Source organism: Varroa jacobsoni, unplaced genomic scaffold, assembly GCF_002532875.2.
Source record: "Varroa jacobsoni isolate VJ856 unplaced genomic scaffold, vjacob_1.0 scaffold_445, whole genome shotgun sequence".
Classification (NCBI taxonomy): Eukaryota; Metazoa; Arthropoda; class Arachnida; order Mesostigmata; family Varroidae; genus Varroa; species Varroa jacobsoni.
Genome location: NW_019213347.1, coordinates 27,737 through 34,900, shown reverse-complemented (window position 1 = coordinate 34,900; position 7,164 = coordinate 27,737).

Sequence of the window (7,164 nt, the reverse complement as noted above, 5' to 3'; positions counted from 1 at the left end):
GGATGACTTGATTTTGTTTGTCGGTTTTTTTTTTTGAATAACCTAATTGACTCGATGCAAGTGGGCCAAATAAACCTGTCTATCCTATTTTGCAGGAACCAATTTCAGTTTGATGAAATGCTTAATAGGGTACCGAACGTAACACTCGAAACAAATAGGAAGTAGTTTCCAGTAAATCAAGTCCTTGCAACTTCATCAGACACAAAGGCTAACCCATTTTGGGTCAAAACCTTGTTGGACTTCTCTGCTGAGTCACGCATTCCGACCTCTGGTTTATGCTGATACGCAGGAACCCTTTCTCATCGCCGGTAACAATTTTGTGCAAAATCTGGTCCTTGTAGCCGTGTGTCGCTTGACACCGCCAATGGTATGATGCAACCTTAGGCCGCCACTCCTTTTGGATTCAGATAATCCATGAAAAACTCAAGCCGTAAATATGTGTTGCAATCCAAGAGACTTGAAACCGTTAACAATAATTGTGTGCCTGCAGACCATCTTTCAGTTCCCAAGTGGTTTGTCAGCTGTCTTCCTTCAAAAGTGCTTTTAAATTGTGGTCATTCATGCCCATGATTGGTCGGTAGGTAACGCATTTGCTTGCTAATCCTAGAAACACGTTGTGGTTTAAATTCAAACCCGGGCAAAGACGCACTTCGTTTCGTGCTGGAAACCAACCATCTGGTGGAATGCCTAGCGGCGATGCCGGAAGTAAAACTCGAAATGTAGGGAGACTGTGGTCATCAGACTTAAACGCTCAGGCAGAGCGGGGGTGTTTATTAGGTGCTGAAAATTGTTTTCAAACTTCTTAAGCAGCCCTTTCAGCAACAGTGCTGTTACCGTACGCAAAAAATATACGCAGCTGTTTTGGCAGCGTTCTAATTTCAACGACGCGGAAGTCATCAAAGATGCATTTTCCACTGCCTGAAAAATCCATCTTTGAGAAATTTTTTTGAGTCAAATTGCACTCACGGCAGGAGCGAATAGAGCACAACGGTGTACCAGGAGTAAACATCAGGTTGAGAAAAATGAGAAAAAAATGGGTTTTAAGTGCAGGGGCTTTTTTTTTTTCTAACCTAATACATTGAATGATCCTATTCCTAATGAGCTTATCCTCTTTCGTTTCGATTCTCCATTGCCCGGCTCATATATCCTGCCATCCGCGCTTTATATCTACACATAAAACACAGTTTCCCCTTTTTGCTTTGAAAAGGTATAGTGCATCACGCTAAGCTTTGAAAAATTAGTGTTCCATATGATTGACATGTACTATTTACAGGCAGTAATGTCAATTTTTATCTGAGTGGTATACCTTTCTCCAGTAAACGTTTAGTACTTTGAAGGACAGTTTAAAGGCATTTGTGAAACGGCCGTTAAACGAATGGATACTAAAAATAAACTACAGCAGCAACGAAAAGATTAACATTCGGGTCCTCTTGGTCTGTCCAAAATGAATTGACTTACTATTGCCACTCAACATTTTGCCCAGCAAAAAATAATACCCCCACATAATGACTGACTTCTGTATAGAATCACTGCAGGGACCAAAAAGCGGCCTCTCCAAGTCAACAGAAAAGATGCGAAAGTATAAGTGATTCCAGTTCTCAAACCTCAACCTACGCTTCAACAAAAGCATTTCCCTTCCTTAGAGAACATCTCTCTTTTCTTCCTGAGACTTCTAACGACCTGATGTTTTAGGTTGTAGGACCGAATATCTTCGTGTTTACATTCGTATGCTCTGTATTATTCGTGCTTGAACTTTTAGTGAACTTCCGGTTGCCCTCTCGCTTCAGATTTAAAAGGACCATACGTCAATGTATTTGTAACTCATAGACGAATTCCTCACTGAAAAAATACTCTGTTTTTTTATAGGCTCTTCATACCAGTCTCGCTACCATCAGCCGCTACCAGAACTACCATTATAGAGTGCATACATTCAATTGCAATTGACTAGGACAAAAGATTGGTTTTATTCCTTCTTGAGTAATTCTAAGGAAAAAACGAGCGAGAACTAGAGAACGAATTCAAAGGTTAATCGATGATCAGGTCGTCAACCAAGAATTTTTATTTTAGGAGGACGATCATGTCACAGATTCTTCAGTAAGGTCTTAGATACCGAATATGTCATCAAAGGTAAACAGACGCTGCCAGAGGGTGCGAAAACCAAAAGGTTTGATAGATGTTTTTAGGTCCTAATTCTTCTAAGAGCGAAGCAGCAAGTCGTTTTTAATTTTTCTCTAGCGGAAATTTGTTAATCTTTTATGTATAGATCCACCCAAAAGATGATGGCTAGCTTCCCTATGATCCACAGAATGTCCCTATTGTGGGTAAAAACAATTTTTTGATTAATGTGTGTATTTTTATACGCAAAAAACATGATAGAGTGCTGCTTGTATTTGAGATAACTAAGGACGGCCGCCAGAAAATAGCAATACGTTTTTTGAATATGAAGTTCTCGTTAGTACTATCCTACTACTTGAAAGAAATTGATACGACGTAACAAGCTTTCTTCGCTGAATTTTACCTTACTTGATTATAAGTAAATATAAGCAGAAAGCTTTTTGAGCGAAACGGCCTGTTGCGTTTAGAAGGTATAAATTTGCACAATTGATGAGTTCATTTTGAATTTAATGTCCTGAATGTGGCGCACAAAAAACGGAGACATCATGCCACCAAGCCCCTTCCAAAAAGCGAATGTATTGCCTAAGAAGTCGTCTGCATGCTCTAGGAACTGTTGTACAACGGTAGATAGCTAAGTTACCTCAAAAAGGGCATACTTCTTACACCAAAATGGTACACCTATTCATTTTAACTGGTTAATGCGGGGTTATCTGCTTCAACATTTGAGCGCGATCTAGAACAATTTAGATTTTAATCTGTTGTACTACCTGATATGAGGCTTTATTTGAGCGAAGAGCCAACAGGTCTTACTTGCTCTCACAACGGATTTACTTACTTGTGCCCTCAAAAAGGCCACCGAGATGAACATTGAAATGAGCCTCTAGGCAATTTAGGTTTTCCATCAAAAGCTGTAACCGCGGCAAATGGTGGTTACCTTGAATAAACATGACTGTCAAAAGTTCCACTTTTGGCACATGCTAAACAAACATTTTCAGCAAACAAATATCTGGCTTTGTCTAAATACAAATTTGAAACACACCTGAATAGAAATTCCGAATTTAGATGAGCCATCTTGTACGATGCAATTCTTCTAGATCTCCTTGTATTACAGAAAGTTAGAAATTGCTTTACGACTAGGTCGTTCCTCAATGTAGTCGTGGAACTAAACAGTTTACTAGTAATATCAACTGACATACAATTATCTGATCGTCGTTTCCATGCACTAAAGACTCAGACAAAGTTAAAAGGTCTAAGACTATGCGTTAATTGCTCGATCCCCAGAGTTATTAAACGCTTTTTCGTTAGAAGTCTTACTATTTTGTATTGTGTACTATTAGTAGATCGTATTATTTTGTTATCATATACCTGCAGATTGAATTGTATGACGGTCTCTCACAGTAGAGAGTTTCACCCATGGCAAGCTAAGATCACTCAGCTGGATGCGCAACTTTCATATTGACAAACACTAGCTGCTGTCTCATGCCACCCGCGATATGTTTCATGCCAGTGTTTAACTTTACGAGTCTTCTGTTAAGTAGTTGGCACCATATTTACTGGCGTCTTATAGCTAGGGCCCATTTGCAAATAAGCAGTAACTTAGATCGCTTTTATGCTGCAGACAAATGTTCGTTCGACATATGTAAATATTCTTTTCCAGGACATTTTATTATCAGAAGTAATTACACAGTAAAAAAATTTAGGGAGATTGCACTCAATGCAAATATCCAGTTATTAGTTGTTATATATATATAGGCTATTTGGTTTAGGTATATGAGTTTACTGACATACATGCTTTTTCGTTACGCTAAGAACATCGTTCTTAAAGATAACGTCAACGTAATTAATTTCACGCTTCCCCTATAGTTCTGTTACAGTTTACTTTTCTCACACTTAGTCCAGAAATATATGTGTTTTAACAGCATATTTCGTATATTTACTGGACTCACATATGGGCGTTTATGGATTCATATTACGATTAGTAATGTTCGTCAGAACTGTTTTGACGCGTCAATCCTTTAAATAGCCGAACGGGGCAAATCTCAACCTCCATCCTTCCCCATTTACACCACTTCAGAATGTACAAGAGATCGTACTATACTTTCAACGTGGCAGTACATAGCGTCGACACTATGCTACAGCACCGTAGCGCGGGCACAAGCCATTAAATATAGGTGTCCATGGACAGTTGGCCGCAATGGGTAAAGTGAAGTACGAAGGCTTGCTGCATGACGCATTAGGACAACGAAAACTAGCCTTTGTTTCCTATACTAGCGTATGAATTTCCGTAACGGTGGCCGGGAACAAATAGCAAACTAAATCAGCCAAGAACAAAACTTACTATTCATTGGACACCTTGGGAAATACATTTAGTTCCTACTTAACGAAGATCTTTTCTGCTAGGTGACGCTTAGGACGATGGCGGATGACGGAATTATAAATTGTATGGTGTTATCCTTGGCACGTTTGTAAGTGTTAGGGTTCAGTGAAGGCATAGCAAAGGAGATAAGAACCTTCATAGAGTTTGTAATTTTGTATTTTTGTAATCTTGATTTGAAATCAACGAAAACGATAGATAATTAAACTTTTGACGTAGCTCAAGGAATGCAAACTAATAGTGAACAAGCAGGTAACGTGTCAGTTTTATTATAGCCAAAAAATATTATATACTGATGAAATAATACAAAATTAAAGGAAGTGGGGTAATGGAATCTAAATATAATTTTTCTTTAAATTTAAAAAATTAATATTTTTCGTCAGTACTAATTAGGCTGAAGTTTATTGAAGAAAGCTAAAAGAAATAAGGGTAAGCGCCTAAAATAAAAACGGCTTGTTTTGCTATGATGAAAAATTTAGTATTTATTGTATATGTCAGTAACTACGACTGATTTAGAGTCAATAAAATCTCAGTTCATAGGCGGTGCTTTCGCTTGAATTCTCTCGCTAAGACCGAGTGTACCTAATTAATAGCGGCGGTATGGATATTGGAAGCTGAAAAATGTTTTAATAAATAGTGCACACACAAAATTGGGCGAGTCAAATAAGAGCATAGCAGTGCAACGAAACTGTTCTGCTCAGTACTCATAGTCATTAAATGCATCGGATATAATGTCAACAGTGTACATGCTTTAGATGAAAAAACTGACCAGACATTGTGACAATAATTTGTCCACATAACTTTAAAATTAAGTACAGCTTAGTGACATATAGATGTATATAAACAATAAACATAGTAATAAAACAACTGCATGGCCAACGAAAACATTATAAACTATCCTACATTAAGAAAGAGGGCAATGTAAAAATTCTAATAGGATGCGTATACGTCTTCAACTAAATATGGAAAAGTCCTTGCATTGGTATTGAAGGGCTTGACTACGAAATAGCTAACATACAGTTAATTGAAAATATTAACTGCTTTGCAAACATAAAATAAAAATAATCGTACGCCGCGCTCTTTTACTCCGCTCGACACATGAGGCTGTTTTAAAATTCGCTAAGAAAGGTGTGCGTAAAGAATTCGCAGCAATCGGATCAAGCACAGGAGTCTAACAAGAAGATACTCTGGGTCCTGCTTTCTTCTGCTTGGTCACTTGCACAGTGATGAAGCCTTTCATATTAGACCTTAACCTATGATGCTCAGATGATGATGGTCTTGGAGGAAACGCCTACATAGTCTACGGTGGCATCAAGCTTCTCATAACTGGATGGTTGATCAGTCAACCCTGGCAACTATAAACATTGCTCAAGGTTTTCCTGACCCAAATCTATGACATGAGGAGTAATGTAACATAGACCGACTCTTATATGGCCTTAGGCGCACACTTCCTAACTTATCAGTTTCAAAATGGTGCTATTAGAACATTACTTGACACATGTTTGAAGAAAACCTGACCACTAAAACGTTTCCCGCAAGTGGCACTCATCAAGGCCATTTACCTATGAGATATTTGCTCTCAGCGTTAGGTCGAACTGAATAATGTTTTATTTAAAGAAATCCTTTAGTTCCAGCTACAAGTTTTCGTTTCATACTCTATATGCTGTGACTCTCATGTCACTCTAACCAAGCTACTGAGCATGATTTATTGCAAGGCACATGTAAACTATTAGCAACTACGACATTTTCTATGATATTTCTCTAGAGAACTAATGTTTCTATTCGATTTATTTTCATTCCAAGTCTGATAAATATTAATTACGTAGTGTATATACGTGTCACTTGGTATCATATATGATACGTATATATACTACGTAATTAATTAACGTATTGAAATTTAATCACTGTTAATCTCGTTAGTGATGTATGACTTGAGATCAGTATGATTCCCAATATGTGAATTTGTTCACGTACGTCAAAGTTTAGTCATTTAGAAGAGGTACATCAGACCCCGCTAGCCGACAGCCACGCATAAATTTGATTGCTTGAATCTTCTAGACCAATATTTGCGATATGAGAAGTCTAAGCTACTTGTTACAGGTCAAACCAGCTTCTCCTGTTCAGTACAGCGTCGTCCGCGTACATAATGACCTACACTGGCGGATATCGGTGGAAGGTCGAGGACTAGTTATACCAATAACAATGAACTAAGGCTAAGGAAAATCATGACCTGGGAAATAGCTTAGTGCCCTTTCACTCTGTCATCTAATATGGTGCTATTTGAAGATTTTGTATCTTCACCGGGACGTCATGGTATACCAACTTTTCGTTGCATAATGTCAACTTAATAATTTACCACCTAGTATCCTAGTTATTCAATTTATTTAGTATTGCAGTTATTAGTGAGTGCCTTTGCGCTTCGAGACATCCGAAATCAATGCAGTCCGGAAATCTATGAACATACTATATACAAATGCGCAAGGTGCTCCTTTAACGTAATCTAAGGATGTTGAGTAGACCCGCAAGGAAAATCGTTTTGATCGAAATCCGCGTGGCTGGCCTGCTAATGCTTTCTTGTAATTGAAATATAATGCAAGCTAATGTACTAGGAGCCTTCCGTAAATTTACAATTATTCGATTTCTTAGCTATTTTTCTGCAAGACAAGATTCAGACT